The sequence below is a fragment of the Antechinus flavipes genome, chromosome 5 (assembly GCF_016432865.1).
Source record: "Antechinus flavipes isolate AdamAnt ecotype Samford, QLD, Australia chromosome 5, AdamAnt_v2, whole genome shotgun sequence".
NCBI lineage: Eukaryota > Metazoa > Chordata > Mammalia > Dasyuromorphia > Dasyuridae > Antechinus > Antechinus flavipes.
The window spans coordinates 239,089,625-239,109,759 of record NC_067402.1 but is presented as its reverse complement, the minus strand read 5'-3'; the positions used below and the strand labels follow the sequence as shown (position 1 = coordinate 239,109,759).

Sequence of the window (20,135 nt, the reverse complement as noted above, 5' to 3'; positions counted from 1 at the left end):
GCCAAACAGATAATTGTATATTTGATACTGGAGATGATAGGAAACCAACAGAATCAATTAAACATGGTCAGATCAAGGATCAGACAATTTAGGAAAATCTCTTTGATAGTTCTGTGGTAGATAGATTAGACTGGGAACTGGAGAAGGGAATCAAGGCAGAGAGACCAATTGAGAAACTATGGCAGAGCAAGCTGTGGTATATGATTGTTATGTAATATTATTGTAATATGAGAAATAACAAGAAGGATTGTAATATAATCTTCTCTAAAATATAATGTTCTCTGGGAGCAGGTTTCTTGGGGGGGATTCTGGGAGCAGCCTTAGTTTCAGTTCAAAGTGATAATCACCTCAAATGCAGCCAAGAGTTAAAGTCCAGATCCTTTGTTGTTTCCTTCAAAATAACCCAGTTAGCTTTCTTAGAGGCCTTTATCTCTTCCTTTATCTCTTCTAGCTTCAGCCTCTTGCTCCTTCTGAATCTCCAGCCAGCACAAAGGTGGAATATGGAATGAATCTGACTCCACCTCCGAGAGTGGGCTTGGGGGCTTCTGACTTGTGAATCTCCTGGATTCAATCCTGATTGAGGCTTCTAGTTTATATGTGCTCTCTTGAAGGTGTGAAATGTTAAGTACCATGCTAAATTAGATAATTATTGTCTCTATCAATTCCAGTGACCTAGCATCTTATAAGAATTCTAACAAATTTTCAGAAAAACCTGGGAAGACTTACATAAACTGATACAAAGTAAAGTGAATAGAACCAGGATCATGATGTACACAGTAACAGCAATATTGTACAATGAAGAATTATAAATGACTTAGCTATTCTCAGCAATACAATGATCCAAGACAATCCCAAAGGATGATGATGAAACATGCCCATCTATTCCCAGAGAAAGAACTGATACTATCTGAATACAGACTGAAATAAATTATTTTTCACTTTCTTGCATTCATTCATTCTTTCTTTTTTTGTTCAAGTTCTCTTGTACAAAATGATTAATACAAAAATATTTAACATTATTTAACATGAATAGCCTATATCAGATTGCTTGTTGTCTCAGGAAGGAGGGAGCAGAGGGAAGAAGAAAATTTGGAACTCAAAACTTAAAAAAAATGTTTTAAAGTATTTTAACATAATTTGAGTGAAATTTTTTAAAAAGAGAGACCATGGCAAAGTCCAGATGAGGATATGAACTAGGATGGTAACTATGTAAGTGGAGAGAGAGTGTATTTAGAAGATGTAGAGACAAAAAAGAACAGTTTTGACAATTGTTTGACAATTTTAGATAAAGGAGAGAAAGAAATAAGGCTCAATACAGAATTTGTAAACTTGGATGATTGGAAAGTTCTCTTGATAGTAATACATAAAGAAAAAATGAGTCTTATTTGTGTATATGTTGAGATTAAGATGCCTCCAGCATGGATGCAAACTGAAAAAAAGACTTGAAAAATTAGCCATAAAGAAATTAATTTCAGGAGACATTGGCAGGGTAGTTAGATCAGGAACTTTTGTACATGGAAATAATGTGTAAACTCATGACAGCTGATAGCTAATCAAAGGAAAAGATTTAGAAAAAAAGACACAGGAATCTAAGATAATCCCTTAGAGCACCTTTACAATTAAATGGTGTCTGTCACATGGATCAATATCCAGCAAAGGATCGTGAGAAGTGTCATATTGCCAAGAGAAGAATGAGAGAAAAGTTTTCATGACAATTCAGAAAAAAAAAAAAAAAGACTAACCTTTCATATATGCTGTTTCCCCCATTAGAATGAGAATTGCTTAAAAGCAGAGTTTGTATCTCTAGCACTTAATATGGTGCTTTACACATAGGAAGTTAAGCACTTAATAAACATCTTAATTTATTCTTTCATCTATACTATACTATATTTTAAGAAACTGGGCTGGAGACAATAAGTATGGCAGTATAGAGGGAGGATCAACACTCAGCATGGTTATAGTACTTGTGTGAAATTGGGGAATGAGCAGGAATGATATTCAGAGTAAGAATAGTAGGAGGCCTGGTTATATGTTTGACATTCAGTGAAAATTTAGAGAGTTGGGCTGAGAAGATTTAATGGTGGAGTGTGGGAATAGCAAGTGCATTTGTTCTTGGTGCCAAGACAGAGAGAATGATCTAAGTAAGAGTAAGTGTGGCTGGTATCTTGGAGAGTGGCCATGCAAACAAAAGCAACCTGAGAGGACCAGGAGCTTGAGAATAGACCACGTGGGTAGGATAGAGTTGTGACTTCTATAGAGTAAATGATGATGAAAGACTGTAAAATAAGATGCTATCCAGTACAGCTTGACTGACTCATGAGTATCTAAAAGGGAATGCACAAGATTGGGTCACCTAAGGAAATAAACAAATTGACAGCTAGTTCTTAATTAGTGCAAATAACAAATACACTGAAGTTCCAGTTTTTCAAATTTGTACTATTTGAAGTTATGAATATGGAAAATATACTCATTGCTTTCAGCACATTGAAAATATACAATGAGAATTCTAATAACGGGTCTATTTCAAGAGATTCACTATTTGCTCTAATTGGGACATAGTTACTTATTGAGTCTTTGATCCCTTGAACTTAACAATAAAACACATAGGAAATCTTGAGCAAGGCCCAAAAGAACAAGAACCCAATTTACAATAAGGCAAAAGATAAACTCTCCAGTTCTTATCAACTGGTGTTATTGAGAGAATATGTGAGAATATATGAGAGAATAGACACCTGGACTTGGAGACAGAAAGACTTGAGTGCAATTTCTGCCTGCTAATTCTTTGAGGTTCAATCCACTCATCTGAAAATGAGAAACTTAGACCTGGGGAACTCACAGCTCTAAAATCTACAATTCTATGAAGAAAAGAATATATGTATAATGTGAAGAATATGTGGTATCTGTAAAATGGGGATGTATTTTCTAGGTCATAGGGTTTTGTGTTTGTGTTTTTCCAACCGTTTCCGTGTACTAGATCATCTATTGGGTTCAAATAATAATGGCTCATACTTTGTAGTGTTGTGCCATAGTTCCCTTTTGATATCCTGACCTAGTTTCCCTAATTACCCTATTTAGTTACTCTGCCTCAGGTTACAACCTTTCTCTCTTAATGTTTGATGAGATAAAGGTCTACCTCAGTTGCTCTGCCCCAACACCCAGGCTATAATCATTCCCTCTTAAATGGTTGATGAGATAAAGGTTTTATATCTTTAGGTTATAATCATTCCTTCTTAATGTTTGACAGAATAAAGGTTTACTCATTTTAGATGTCATTAGAATATCAGTAACCCCTCCAGTACCTCCCTTCATTTGTCATCCTAGATGCCTTCCCCCATTAGGTTATCCCCATCCAGGTACCTCCCCCATTATATCATTGTTCTTGTTATCCTATAAAAGAGTCTTGCTGTCTAATGCTCAAGGCTGGATTCTTTCAGATGATAGTCTTGTCCAGCCCTGGGACCAAGATTCATTTGGTCCCAGTATATCTCTCCATTTAATAAACTATTAAATTGGTCTCTAATCTCTGTCTTGCTCAGTTTCTCCGGCTTTACAGTAGGACACAACTTCACATTTACTCCAGACAATGAAATTATTTGTTTCATTCTGTGTCTCCTGCTATTTTTTTGCTTCTCTTTGAAGTTGCAACCTGGGGGTAGGAGGAAGGGAGAAAGGAGGGAGGAGCAGATCTGAGGGTTTATCTACAATAATTGCTTTACAAATGAAAGGAACTGGATTGATTCTCTAGGTTCCATTTTTCTGCTGTAAACAATCTATGCTGCAGACACAAAGTACACATATATCACAATCTTGGTGACCTGAGCAAAGTAGTGATTTGGTTCTGATTTGTCATGAAATTTTAAAAAGTTTGAGACCCTCAGTATATTTGTGTTTCTTTGTATTGACTGTAGTTTTGATGGCTTTGCCAGTTCGTTTCTTACACTGTCAGGTTTTATTTTATGTTCCCATATTCTTTCAACCATTTCAAGAGGAAAAATGCTAATTACTATGAGTTTAATAGCAATGCTGAACTGCACCAGAACACCAGGATCTTATAAATACCTGTCACAGTAGAAGTCTTCAATTACCATAATTCCATTCCTAATTCAAATTACCATAATTGTCCTCCATTAAACTTTCTTAAAGCTAAAACATCAAAGGAGAATTTTGCCTTTATATTAACTTAGTTGACTCCCAGCAAAAATAAGTAGTGAGTTATCTACAGGAGTATGTCTCCTCTCTTTCCAAATGTGCTGCTATTAAACTAATTAGCTCTTAGGATTGGTCCCTGGAAAGCCAGACTATTAAGATTTCATTACAAATTGTGTCATCATTCTTGGCACTTTTAATGATCAAAAATCATGATCTATGTTCATTTCCTAATTCATAGTTGTTCAGTTCAATTCAACATATAGATATTTAGGACCTGGTATGATGGACAAGACTCTTCAAAAGACCTAAATCTAATGATTTATTATGTGTGGTATAGGAAGGACTCTGTACTAGAAGGTTTTGCCACCGGAACATAATCTTTGGCAAGTCCTAGCAAGTCTCAAAGGTCTTGAGAGTAGATCTGGAACAGAATTAATTATCCAAGGGCTAACCTAGAAAAGTTTAGAATAATTTAATAACAACAATAATTATATTTATATAGTATTTTAAATGTTATCTCATGTGACCCTCAGCAATCCTGTGAAATAGGTATCATTATTATCATCTCCATTTTATAGTTGAGAAAACTGAGATTGAGAGGTATCAAGTGACTTGCCCAAGGGCACATGGCTAGTATATGTTAGATATACCATAGATTCTGCTCTAAAAGAACTTCATAGGGGAAGGCATCCACAGATAAGTATAAATAACCATAATTCAAATCACACAAAGAGAATATGAGGGAAGTGAAAAAAAGAGAAAGACCCAGGAAAAGTGCTGTGAAGAATTTGAGGAAGTTGCTTAGAGAGAAAAAATATCAGGAAATGCTGGATTTGGACTCAGGAAGACCTAAGTTCAAATACTGCTTCAATAACATACTAAGCTTGTAACCCTGGGAAAAGTATTGGATTTAGAGGCAGATGGCTTTACTATCTGTGTGACCTTAGGCAAATCACATAATTTCTCTGGGACTCGTGTTCTTCCTCTGGAGGGAAAAAAAGTGAGGGGAACAGGTTGGGTTTAGGTTGAACTTTGAGGCTGCTCCTAGCTCTAAATCTATGAAATTTTTCTGAGCCTCAATTTTCTCATCTATAAAATGGGGATTAGGACTTGCCTGACAAGTTCATGGTGATGGTCAAAGGAGACAATGTCTAAAAAGTCTTTGGAGATAGGACTGACAAGACAATGAGGTCAGTCTCCCATATATTACTCTAACCTAGCAACCACCAAAGAAAGTATATCCCAAATTCAAGGAATTAAAACAATCCACAAAATAAGAAGTCAAAAACAAAGCATAAAAGAAAAGACTCATAAAATAACATTGAATAACCAAAATACTTAATATGCTGTGGAAGAATTCCCTTGTCAGCTTACATGGAGAAAACACTAGAAGCAGAAAAACAAGTTAGGGACAACATTTAATAATCAAAGTAAGAGGTGATTGTGGTTAAATTGGTTGATTAACAACTGGATGAGTGAAATGGAAGGCAGAAAGGCAGATTAGAATGAAAGGACCTGGATTTCAAACCTAGCTCCTCTGTATGAACCAACTATGTGACTTTAATCATCCCACTCTCAGGTTTCATCCTCATTGCTCCCTCTGCAAAATTTGACACTGCTGATCATTTTTCCTTAATAGATATTCTCTCTTTTCTAAATTGTTGTGCCTTTCCTCACTCTCATTCATATAACTTGTCTAATCTGTTGCCAAATCTTGTCATTTCTACTTCACACTCTAACAAATGCCCTCCTTCTTTTTACCTATTCATCCACCTCTCAGGTATTCATTACTTCACATATGAACTGTTATATTAACTTTCAAACTAATTTTCCTACCACAAGTCTCTTCCCATTTCATCTTCCAATGTTTCTTAAAATATAGGGGTGACCATTTCATTCCCCTATTCAAAAAACTCCAGGGGATATCAATGACCCCCACAATTAATTATAAAGTCCTTGGATATTTGAGGCACTTCACTAGTTGACACTTTCCAATATTTCCAGTTAACTCACATTTAACTCATTTCCACACCCTCTCAGTCCAGCCAAATTGCCTTTCTTGATATTCTTCACCCACAATTTTCTATCTCTTCTCTCCATATCTTTGCTACTGCTTATTCATGACTAGAAATTCCCTTTCCAATCCACTTTTTCTATAAAATATCTAATCATAATAGTATAAGTACAGTGACTTAGTCATAAGTATAAGATGACCTAGTCATCAAGTATTAATTGAAAACCCACCATGCAGAAGAAAGTGGTACAATGGAAATAGGCTGAAAAGTGATTTGAGTCTGAATTATAATTTAGCCAATTATTACCTACATGACCATAGTAAGTTCTTTAAAAGCTCTTAAAGGTCTGGAGCCAGGAAGAGCTGAGTTCAAATCCTACACTCAGCTATGTAATTCTGGGCAAGTCATTTAACCTCTGTCTTCCTCAGTTCCCTCAACTGTAAAATGGGAATAATTATAGTACCTAATGTCCCAGGATTGTGAGGACCAAATAAGATAATATTTGTGAGGTCCTTCTTTCCATCTTGGACTATGAAGTTTCATGTACATAAGAGGATTGTACTAAATGTCTTCCCAAGTCCCTTCAAGCCCTAGATTTAAGATTCTTCAATACCTCCATCCCCTATTGTGATCTCTATCTTCTCTGTACTCTCTTTTGTGTAGACTGCTCAGTGGTTCTCTTAATTCCATTTTTCCAGACATGGATTGTAGTTGCTTTACTCCCTATATATTGACTTACTTAGTAGCTTATAATCTTCTTGTGGTCAGGAAATGTAACCTTTTCAATGGAAATTAAGTTGTAAAGCTATCCAAGTGGGTTAGAGCTTGAAATACAACTAATTGCCTTGTTTGAACACATTACTCTTCCCAGCTATCTCATGAGATGGATGAAAGGGGACATGCTTTTAATATAACTTATCAGGGTAGCAAGTATCACATTTGATTGTGTTCTACAGCCAGGCTATTTTTAGTTTTAATTATAAGACCTGTCCTTCCTCATTAGCCATGTACTATTGAAGAGCAACAGAAATAAGTGATTCATTGCTGACACATGGCATTTCATGAGCAGCCATTAATTAACCAAAAAGTACTTGAACATAAATTGTTAAGGAGTGTCAGCAAATAAAACTTTAATCAGTATTTTGCTCCCTTTCTCCCAGGAAATTTTAACTTTTATTTGGTTCTTATCTGAGAAACAGAATAATAATTAATCACTCTAATACCTCTATTTCCTTATCTCTAAGAAACTAGATGGTCTTTAAGATGCTCTCTAGCTCTAAATCAATGATGCTAAGATGTCATCCTATTCCACTTCCTGGATACAAGAGATGGCTTGAATATGAAAGCTAGAGAGCATATGTAGTTTATCAAGCCTACAAGAATTCAGCAGTTTTTCTTTGTTTCATAAATTTACCAAATTTTGGCTTTCAAAGAAAGCCAGCTACTGTTAAGAAGAAAAGAAAAATAAGTGAATGAAGAAAGGGAAAGATAGAGGAAAGAGTGAGAAAAAAGGAAAGAAGGAAGGAAAGAAGGAAAGGAGAAAGAAAAAAAAAGAAAGAGAGAAAAGAGAAAGAAACAAAGAAAGAAAGAGACAGAAGGAGGGAGGGAGGGAAAGGGAAGGAAAAAAAGAGGGATATTCTGCAGCATTGATTCGGTGGGATCACATACATGGGGTCACTTCTTAACCCATTTCATTTTAAATCAGGTTACTGATGTGTCATCTACCAGAATTTTTACTCTCTTTCTTTTGAATATTTTAGATTTTATCTGGGAGTTGGACAGTCTCTTGGGAAGGGGCCTAGCCTCCTTGGACATTTTCTTAAGTGCTTGGACAGTAGGAACTTAAATTCTCTAATTTCTCTTATTTCTTCTCCACTACCTTCATTAAATACATATCTACCCATGGACACCTTCTGAAAATCCTGGAGTCAAAACTGAGATGGGTATGGGCAGGAAAGAGGGGACTCTTTTAAGATTAGTTTCAACTTCTAAATCTATCAGCCCAGTAGGAGATAAGACCTTTCCCACCACTAGGACTTCAGTCCCACCAGGTCATTGGTAGATTGCTCTTCAGTCTTAGTTGAGTTGTGTTTCATCTCCATTCATCTTTACAATAAGGGGTTGGACCAGATACTCTCTATGATCCTTTCTAGCTCTAATATGCAATGATTCCTAACCCCGCTTAATTCTTGTGCCTTCTCTCTATTGATTATTCTAATTTATCCTGTATATATCTCATTAAATGTACTTAGAAAGTGTTTGTCTCTCCCATTAAACTGTGGCCTTTGGACCATATTTCTGTTGGTTTTTTTTTGTTTGTTTGTTTTGTTTTGTTTTTATATCCCCAGTACTTAATATAAGACTAACACATAAATAATACTGATTCCCTTAAAAGGAACCAGAGTCCCTTTTTTATCTTAGAATCAATCTTGATAATCCAGTTCTTAGAGATATTCTGCACCTTTGGGAATAAACTGATTCCAGAAAATATTCCTTTTGGGAGTATTTAGGAATCCCAGCAACTGACTTCACAGTCCTCTAAGATAAACATCTCAAAGTTTCTTATCTTTTTCTTATTGTATTTGTTTTGTAGGCCTGGCTGCATGGGTAGAGAAGAGATTCAGGAAACATGGAATATCAATTTTTATATATCATAAAGTGGATTTCCAAAAATGGAGCTGTATTGAATTTCCACTGTATTGAATTAAAGGTCAAGCTTTCTTCAAAACCCAAAATAAATTTAGTTGCATCCTATGATATTTAAGGTGTTTTATGCTGCAAAGTAAATCACTGAATACACATATTCTTTCTCATCATTTCTTTCCATATATGTCACTTGTTAAATAAAAGTGCAAGGTGAAAAGGTAGGGGTGGCTATTCTTAATTATCCACTGTAGAATCTAATCCAATCCAAAAAGCATTCATTAAGCACATACTATGTGCTGGATACTTGTCCTCATAAAACTTACATTCTTCTATAATGGTTACAATATGTTAATTTTAATTAATTTTATATACATATATTTTTTAAACTTATGATTCCCCTAGGTATAGTACTGTCTCCCTCCTCAAATGATCATCTACTCAGGGGAAGCAATGAAGACAAGCTACCTGAATCTTAACAGAAGCTAGGGATTCTAAAATGCAGAGGCAAAGAGGTAATACATTCAAAGCATGGGCAATGTTTTCCAGGCATTCCAGCCTGTGCAAAAACATGGAGATGGGAGATATAAATTGAGTTCTAGGAATGGAATGTAGGCTGAATTGAATGAAGTGTAAAGTAACTGAAAGGAAGAAGTATAATAAGTCTAGAAAGGTAACTGGAGACCATATTGTGAAGGGATTTACATGTAAAACAGGATGGTTTTTTGGTTTGTTTTAATCCTCAAAGTAAGTCACTGAGGAATCTTGAACAAGGGAGTGCCAAACAAAGTGTTTATGAAGATTATTTTGGCAACTATATAAAGGGTAGATTGAAGAGAAAAGAAACTAGAAGACAGGAAGTAGGAAGACACCAAGTAGGAAGGTGTCTTTGTACTCCAAGTGAGAAATATTTAAGGCAACCACCATAATATAGTTTTGAGTGAAAAAAAAAAAGGGGGATGGATGTGAGATATGTCATTATAGTAGAATGGGGAAAGTTTGAAAACTGAGAGAATATAAGTGATGAGAAAGAAAAAGAATAAAAGATGACTCCAAGTTTGTGAACCTGAAGTTTAACGGTGGTCGTATTTTTTTAAATGGAGGAGGTACTGATTTACAGAGAGAAATAATAAATTCTGTTTTGGCTATGTTGAGAGTGAAATACAGAAGATACTATAAAGGAGAAATTACAGAAGATATCTGAGAGACAGTTAGTGTTGGAGGATTAGAGCCCAGAAGAGAAATGAGGACAAAATACGTAATATATAGCCTGTTACAGAGTTATGCATCTTAAATAAATTTGTTAGCAAAATACTTTTAAAATAAGCTCTCATTCCAGCTTTGGTACATGTATCAAGCTGAGTGGATTAAGTTAGGCCCTCATATACATAGACAAAAAACAAATATGTTTTAAGGGCTAGAGGGAGATTGGGGCAAGAAGAGAATGGCCTCTAGAGATCCTAGACAGGGGAAAAAGGGAATAGGGAGCCAGGCAAGCATTAAGGCAAATGATAAGATGCTCATCCTAACTTCTTGGTAGATAACTGAGAAAGGATCTATATGTATTTGAAATATGATGATCTAAATAACATATTGATTATTTTAGTTATATTTTCAATTTTGATTTAAAAATTGCCTCTAACCAAGAAATTCTTAACTGAGGCCCATTAATTTTTTATATTTTAATAATTATGTTTTAATATAATTGACTTCTTTCTAATCCTATGTATTTTGTTTTATGCCCTCTACAACATTTATCTGAAGAGCAGTCCATAAGTTTCACCAGACTGACAGAGGGTTCAATGACAGAAAAAAAAAAGTAAGAACCCCAGCTCTAATGAAATATATGGAAATTTATCCATTTTTAAAAAAATTCAGGATATCCCTATCTTACGGGGCTGAAAGAGTAATATCCTCCCAAAGGTCCATTCTTAATACTTCTCTGCACAGAAGTTTTGATGTGGTCTATTTTACTGGGCTAGTCATCCATCCTTCAACAGTCTGGTAGCCCCACATTCATGTGGGTTCATCTAACTTGGTGTGAACACTCAGTTGGCTTTAGTCCTACTGTATCTCGGGACTCCTAATATCAACCAATCCATTTCCTTTAATTTCCCCCAGAAGGAGAGTTTATAGGCACACACCACTACACCCAGCAAGTGCACTTTCATTCTTCAAGGTATGCTCCCATTAATAATATGCTATACTTCATCTCTTCTCTAGCTACCAAAACCAGCAGCACAAACAAACACAAAGATAATAGCCCAAAGATAAATGACCAATAGCAAAGAGTCATGAATCATCAGGATGTCTATAAAATCATGCACATTCTGCTAAGGGATTATCCTGTGATAAATATTATCACCTTCAAGATCAATGTAATAAATGATCTGCCAAGCATAACTCAATGACAGAAAAATTTTAATTGTATTTGCAGATTCTGGCATAGAAAATTCAGCATCCATAATGCTAAAACTGTGTATTCTTTTCATTCTTTCTTATCTACATTTTATTCCATATTCATTCTATTTATGAGACTTTTTGATAGAGGTCCTTGATCCTATCATTCATGTTATAATCACCAAACTGATCACCAACCATACAAAGGCTCATATTGTTCATCTGTTATCTTTCAAAGCAGAACTGAAATCAGTCATTCCAAATTTATCAAGTATCCATTGCCTCATTCTGTCATGTCAATCTTCCTGAGATAACCAATAAATTAATGCATAATATAACCACACTACTTGTACTAGGAACTGGCACAGAATATATGAATAGATTTACCAAAAAAACCCATTAATATCTAATTTAATAAAGCAAAAAGATAGATACAGAAATAGATATATTTTGCAATGGTACTGGAATAGAATAACAAGCCAACAAGACAGTCTGTCCTTAAGGATATTACCTTAAATGGGAAAAGACAACATGAATGCTAGGAGAAGTGGAGGAAATAACTATATCCCTGAAGACAATGAAACAATTGAAAGAAAAAAGATAGAATATGGAGAAAGTCAGGCAACTCTGGGATGACAGATTCTTTCCAAAATGTTGGTCCTAGAAGAAGCCAACCAATGAGGATAGAAGATAGCCCCAGATAGCAATGTGACAAGCAAACACAAAGGGATTAAAGTCCCAAGAGTAAACATTAGAGTTTTAAATATGATTCTTTAAAAACAATATTACTTATATCAAACTGAGCTTTCTCTACATATACATGGCTCCTAAATGATAAATATTTATATTTGGAAAACATTAAGCTTTTGGATGATGTATCTGATTGTTTATAAACCCATTTGGGGTTTTCTTGGCAAAGATCCTGGAGTGATTTGCCATTTCCTTCTCCATTTCATTTTACAGATGAAAAAACTGAAGTTAAAAAAGATTAATTAATTTACCCATGATCACACAGCTAGTAAGTATCTGAGGCCAAATTTGAACTCAGGAATATGGGATTTCCTGACTTTAGATCTGGCACTCTATCCATTGCATTACCTAGCTGCTCAATGTGATGGTATAGAGTTGTTTTTTGTTTTGTTTTGTTTTGTTGATGAGATAATCAGGGTTAAGCGACTTGCCCAGGGTCACACAACTAATAAATATCAAGTGCCTGAAGTTGGATTTGAAGTCATATTGTCCTGACTCCCAGGCCAGTGTTCTAACCATATCACTATCTAGCTGTATCCTCTAGAGTTTTTTAACCCATTCACTGCCAAAAATAAAAAGTCAAGCAGACTATAGATTTAAATTCATTTAGAGAGGATATGTTTCATCCCCATTACAAGAACACTCTGATTTCTATACTTATTCATTTGGAACTATACACCTTCCAGTACTAGATGTTGAATGAAGCAGAAAGGGAATAAACACCAGCATTCAAAGGAAAATGATAGGACTTTTGTCAAGAAAGCCATGATTGACACAATGTTCTCCAAAGAGATACAACCTTGATGTACCCATGAGGGAAAGAATTGCAAGAAAGATTAATCATCTCTTCAATAATTGGAAATCTAGCTATAACTTCTCTATACATAATATACTATGTTCCAGCTAAAGTAGGCTATTCATTCTCCTTCCTACTCATTCTGCCCTCTCCAATTTCTGAATTCTTAGCTTATACTTTCCACCTTTACTAATAATCTGCTTTTCATGGGCCAAAGTGGTGACTTCCTCCTTCAGCAACCCATTTCTGAGTAACCAAGATGACAGTGATTTCTTTTTGTTCAGATGTCTCTTTGGATTACTCTTCAACACTTCTTATGTTCCACCTGATGTTACAGCTACTTCTAAACATCCATTCCATTAGCTCTTTAAATTAGGCAAGGACCATGTTCTAAATGAGTATGAAGCATTTATTAAATATTTATTATATGCTAAACACTAGAAATATATATTGGAAAGATAGTTCCTACTCTCCAGAAGCTCACATTGGAATAGAGGAAACAATAATTATAATAGCTAGTATTTATATGGTGTTAAAGTATGCAAAATATTTTATATATAGTAACATAGCCCTGAGAGGTAAATAGTGCAGCAGGAAAGCAAATAGTAATACTTTGTCTGAACCTAGGTTCAAGTTCCCCCTTTTGTTATGTTGGCTGACATCTTAATTAAGCCACTTAACATCTTAGTGTCTTAGACAATTCTCAAAGACTAAATTGTAGAGGCTAAAGCCAAGATGGTGGAGATGACACACATTTCTCTCTGACCTTCTCTACAACCCTCAGATTAATTAGCAAAACCAGCCTCTGAATTAGCTCTGGACCAGCAGAACCCACAAATATTGGAAGCTCAACAAATTATCAGCAGAAGATAATTTCAAAGATCACCAAGACCAGAAAAAGTCTGGTCTTTTCAACTGGAATCGGGAGGGAGGCAGAGAAGCACAAACTGCTGAGCACAAACAGGCAGAGTCTGTGGGGCGGTGCAAACTCCATGTACAGAGAATCTACGGGAGTGGATGCCCATCAAGTGGAGAATGGCTGAATAAATTATGATATATGTATGCTATGGAATACTATTGTTCTATAAGAAATAACCAGCAGAATGATTTCAGACAGGCTTGGAGAGACCTACATGAACTGATGCTAAGTGAAATGAGCAAAACCAGGAGATCATTATACATGGCAACAAGAAGACTATATGATGATCAGTTCTGATGGAAGCGGCTCTTTTCAACAATGAGATGATTCAAACCAGTTCCACTTGTTTAGTGATAAAGAGAGCCATCTACATTCAGAGAGAGAACTGTGGGAACTAAGTGTATAACACAATATAGCATTTTCACTCTTTCTGTTGTTATTTGCTTGCATTATATTTTCTTTCTCAGTTTTTCTTTTTCTTCCTTCTTGATCTGATTTTTCTTGTGTGGCAAGATAACTATAAAAATATATATACATATATTGGATCTAACATGTATTTCAACATATTTAACATGTATTGGACTACCTGCCAGCTAGAGGAGGAAGTGGAGAGTAGGAGGGGAAATTTGGAACAAAAGTTTTTGCAAGGGTCAATGTTGGAAAAATTACCCATGCATATGCTTTGTAAATAAAAAGCTTTCACTAAAAAGAAGAAGAAGAAGAAGAAGAAGAAGAAGAAGAAGAAGAAGAAGAAGAAGAAGAAGAAGAAGAAGAAGAAGAAGAAGAATGGCAAAAAATACTAAATAACAGAAAAGTAGCTAACCTGCATGGAGAAGAGAATTTCCTTATTTGGGAGTTCCCTATATCAAAATGAAATTCCTATATCTCTTCCTTCTCTACTCCTGGCTTTGGAATCCACTGAGCAAAAAAATTGCCATATACTGCTTCATAATCAGTTTAACTTTGCTGATTCTGGAAGGAAATATCACATTAAATACTACCAGAACTAAGAATAACATAGACTGACAAGGTCTATACTTCAACCTCTACTGTTTCTTCACCCCATCATCCTCTCAGGGTACCTTCCCACTGGAGTGGGTCAAATTGCTGACCTCTACTAACCAGAAAACTTTTGGGACTTTTTTCTTATGTGTAATTAAATTCAAGGATAACAAATCCATAATGTGTTATTATGGAAATTGGAACTTGTATTGACATATCTCTAATGAGATTTACTTCAGAAACTGCCATACCTTTCTACACTAACATTCTACACTAACAAAATATTGTTTTTATTAATAATAATTTAGTTAATAATTAATAAGATTTATTAAGTGCCTACTATGTGCCAGGCACTGTGCTAAGTGCTACGGATACCAAGAAAGGCAAAAACTGTTCCTGTTGTCAATTAGCTCACAATCTAATGGAAGAGACAACATGCAAACAAAAAAACTAATATAAACAAGATAGAAAGAGAATAAGCATTAGTTGGATTTGGAAAAACTTCTTGTAGAAAGTAGAATTTTCAGGGACTTGAAGAAAGTGAAGAAAGACAGGAAAAAGACAGAGATAAGGAGGGAAAGCATCCCAGGCATGGGGGACAGCTGTAGACAGACAATAAGTCTGATTCAACTTGTCTGTTTTTCTCACAGCTGAGAAAATCCCGTATTGCTAAACATTTTTAAAGCTACCTGAAACATTATTATTCACAGCCTACTGAAATGAGTAGTTTAACATTTGTTAGGTACGCTCAGTTATATTGGAAATAATGACTCCTTTAGCCGCAGTGACAGCTGAGCCCTATAGGAAAAGATTTCTTCGTGGTGTTGGGCCCAGCTCCGGCCTTCTTCTGCCCTCTTCTCCCCTCCCCAGGCCTGCTCAGCTCGTCTGGCAGTGTCGGGTTACTGCTGTGTCTTGTGTGCCAGGGGGTGGAGTGGAGGGGTGGGCAGAGGAATAGGCACTCGGGCTGGGCACACATTTGGCGAGGCAGTGGATAGAAGGTCGGGTAAACTATAGCTTATTCTCCTCCGGCAGTGGGGCCCCAGGGCCAGCGCAGGAGGACCTAGCAGCTGCTTTCCTGGCCCAGCAGGAGTGTGAGATCACAGGCATTGAAAACGATGAGGGTTTTGGAGGCGCTGAAGGAGCTCTGCAGCAGCCGGCAGCTGAAAATGGAACTGGCATTGAAAACACAGGGACTACAGTCAATGGAGATATGTTCCAGGAAGACAACAGTCCTTCTGATGTCTATGCTGCTGTAGCCCAGGCACACAGCCTGAGCCAGAAACCAGAGAGCATCAGAAAGTGGAGAGAGGAGCAGAAGAAGCATTTGCTAGAGCTGGATGCAGCTTCTAAGGTGACTGAGCAAGAATGGTGAGAGAAGGCAAAGAGGGACCTTGAAGAATGGAACGTGCGACAGAATGAGCAGGTGAAGAAAAACAAAGTTGGCAACAGAGCATCCAAAGAGGCCTTCCTGAAGAAATCTGAGGAAAAGGTACCTGGCACAGAATGGGAGAAGGTGGCCCAGCTGTGTGACTTCAATCCCAAGAGCAGCAGGCAGTGCAAGGATGGATCCTGCATGTGATCTATGCTTATCTCCCTGAAACAAAATCCACTGTCCCGCTCAGCACCCCGCTAGGGCTACCAAAGAGCAGAGGGCGAGGAGGCCGAGGCAGAGGAAAAAGAGAGGAGGGAAGAAGAAGCTGTCTCCCCTATCCTTTGGGGCAAAGGGAGCCCCCTCCCTGGCCTCTTCCTTCTCAAACTCACCACCTTAGGTGTCATATATACCATTGGTTTGCCACATCATGACCACTAAGTCTCCCAGGTCTTTTATTTTTCTTGGTTTGAAGGTGGTATTGTTAACTCTTTTTGCACTTATTTATTATCATTCTTGTATCTTTGGAAGCTACAATCCAAGCTGGGCTGCCATTTGTATTGGTCCCTTCCTACTACCTGTGTGATCATTGCAAAGTCCTTTCTTTTCTCCAGGATTCAGTTTACTCATCTGTAAGACAAGAGGATTTCACCAGATGACCTCAAGGTCATTTCTTGCTCTAAGTCATATTAGTCTTGCTCAGCAACATGACCTTCTTGGATTTCCAAGAGCACATGCCATTTAAAACATGTGGGAACCACTTATAGACTTCTCTGGCCTTTGTGGTATCCCCAAACATCTGCTGTAGTGTCCCCAGTTTTTGAGAGCATCTCATTGGTCAGAGGCCATTCTAATGGAAGATGCTGAATCATGACTGAAATTAACTTTCAGACCCATCTTATAAAAATGGAGAAATAATGAGCTATGGTTGGGTAAGGAATCAATTGATCCAGCAATCAACGAACCAATGAGCACTGATTAATTGTCTACTACATGTCAGACACTGTTAGGTACTTCAGATACAAGTACAAAAGACAGTTCCTGCCCTCAAAAGAGCTTATATTCCTTTAGAGAAATAAGACATGTTCACAGATAAGGAAATATAGGATGTTTACAAAATAAATGTATTGAGGTTGGAAAGAAAATGAAGTAGGAAAAATGGAAATAGTGAGAATTCAGGAAGGAGAAGAAGCGGAAGAGGCAAGAGTAGGTTGCTCTACTGGTGGTTTCCTCTGAACTTAGCTAAAAAGAGGGGATGGTCTTAGTCCTTAGTCCTATAAAAAATTTTGAGCAATTACAGGTTCTCCTGATTCAGACCTGACTCTCCCAGGCCTCCCAGAAAAGTCATGACCTAGAAGAAAGACTAACATTTCTTTAGATAGGAAAGGGTAGCTACAGTGGTCAATGGTGGATATTCACTACAGATTACTTAGCACATACTATTGCCTTCACTCCCCATTACACTGTCCATTCTTTAAGTCTCTTCCCTCATGAGGGAACAGAAAGGCATCCATTTTTTAAATCTGATAGCCTAGGCTATATTTAAGTAAAGGTTTGTCTATTCTAGGTTTGATATTTTCTGTTCATTTCCATTTCCATGACCATGGCCAGTCCCTACCTGGGTGATAGTACCATTTTTCTCAATAACTGGCATCCTTGTCTTTTCCCTAGCCATAATCGCAGCCTTCTTGATAAGAGCCCAAGTCTCTTGCTTGAGTAGAACCTCAGCCTCTATCTTGATTATAGCTCCAGCCTTCTCCTCAGCTAATCAATTTATCAATGAGAATTTATTATGCACCTACGTGAACCAGGCACTGTGCTAGATATTGGAGATACAAAGATAAAAGAAGGCTCATGCCCTCAAAGAGCTTATATCCTACCAGGGTGACAGCATGCTCACTCTCACTCACAAACTCATACAGGATGTACACAAAATTAATGCAAAGGAATTATGGGACAACTAGGAGAACAAGGAATGCCATTGGTGGAGAAGGCACTTGAGCTGAGCCTTGAAGGCTGTCAGAGATTCTGAGAGAAGGAAGTGAAGAAAGAATTTTCCTCATGGGGTACACTCTGCAAAGGCTTAAGGGTGGGAAATAGGTCCTGTACCAGTAAGCTAGTTTGATTAGAATAGAGATTATTTGAGGAGAGGTAATGTGTAATCAGCTTCAATTCATTTCATAAGACGTTTTAAAAGCTTTTGCTCTGTGCAAAACTCTGATTCAAGTTGGGCGAAATTTGAAAGTATATGCGGAGCTGACAGTTTAGAAGGGGGACAGAACACATATGTAGACAGATAGCAAGCATCTATGCTATCTAGTATGTGAGGGCAAGCAGGAAGGTCTTTAACCAAGGGCACAGGATCAGCTTCCTGAAGGGACCAGCATAAAAAAATTTTTTACAAAATCAAGTTTTCTAGATGGTGGTTCTCTCAGCTAAGCAGATGAAAAGAACTATAGTTGGAGACAGTCACAGTGCTCAACACATCTCTCATCCATACTTCCTCAGACACAGTAGCGGACATCTTTTTTCTGAATTTTAAGAAGCTTTCTTTGACCATCCAGAAAGCCTGATTTCCAGATTTGGGGGATCAATGCTAGGCAGATCACCCCCAGATACTAGCTGATGCATGATTAAGCTTTGAAAGTTGGATTGCACTTGGGAAGAGTCATCTTGGGGACATCCCTTTTCTTCCAACTCTGATTTTAGTGTTTTAGTAATTCTCCAGTGTTTAAAGGTTCCTTTCATCCACTTCTTCCTGGTCACATCCTTGCTAGATGCAATGTTATCCTTCATGATTAATTTCTTGGGGAATTGGTACCAAATGGCCATTGACAGCCATCAGAAAATTCTGAAAGAAACTTATTCAGCTCCTGGCTTCCTTCTACTACCCTGATAACAATAAGTAATATCTTGTGCAGCTGGTGGGTCAGAATGGTTAGAAACACATCATAGAGAATGGCAATTTCAATGAGTTGTATCATTGCCTCGCTTTTGTCTTTGTGAACCTATTTCAAATCTATTATAAAAAATTAAATTGAAGCCATAGAAAGAAAGAAAAAAAGAAATGTGATATTAAGTAGAAAATAAGCAAATTTCCCCTCTGATCTTCCAGGTTGACAGTAACTTTCCCCCTCTACTTTTATATAGCATTTAGTTTTGCATATATCAGTGCACTGATTATGAAATATTATGTTTCAGAGCTATCTGTATTGATAGCCTATTCCCTCTTCTAGATTATAAGCACTATGAAGACAGGAACCATTCCTTAATCTAAACTCTGAATCACCTCAAGTACCCAGTACTTTAATGCTTTGTATATAAGATATTAATAAATGTTTGCTGAATAACTGAATATCAATAAACATTTATTAAGCACCTACTATGTTCCAGGCACTGGGCTAAGTGTTGAAAATATAATTAATAAAAAAATGAAAAACAGTTACCTGCTTTTAAAGAGCTTACAATTTTTAAAGGGAGAGACAATATACAAAAATATGCAGGAAAGGAGATGGAGGGAGAGAATTTGAGAGAATCTTGTTGTTTTGAGTTGAAACCAGGCAAAGCAGCAGATGCAAAGAGGAATGATCTGTGAATGCAGTTTCTGCCTCTATACAGAGGCATTTGAAAGAGTTGGATGCTCCACCCTTTGGTTCTCCAGTGAGACAGAAAAAGAGTTGGAGGGAGATAATGTCAATCAAGGCTTGAGTTAGCAACATGGTAATAAGAAAAATAAATCATGAAAACAAAGCAGGTTTGAGATACAAAATGTCCTCTTGCAAATTAAAGTACTTCCTCAATGCACAGTTCTGTAGTTCACCATGAATTAATTCCTCCTCCTTTCTAGTAATAAATTCTTTTTTTTTTGAAACCTCCCACATCCTTTCTTATTCTGCTCTGATCTCACTTTCCTCTCCTTCTTCCTCATTTTTCTTCTCTTCTTCCTTCTTTCCCTCTCCTTTCCCCCTTCTCTTCTTCTCTTTCTCTACTCCTATCACAGCCACAGGACAAAGTAATTCTAAAAGGGTTCCATGAGGATAAGGGAGTGAGCTTCTGGCAGAAACCAATGGAATCATTACTATAACTACAATT

At 36.8% G+C, this 20,135-nt stretch overlaps 1 pseudogene; it reads left to right on the top strand.

The window, feature by feature from the left end:
- The first annotated feature begins 15,440 nt into the window (after nt 1-15,440).
- LOC127538722 (clathrin light chain B-like) lies at nt 15,441-16,307 on the top strand (annotated as a pseudogene).
- Nucleotides 16,308-20,135: the final 3,828 nt, after the last annotated feature.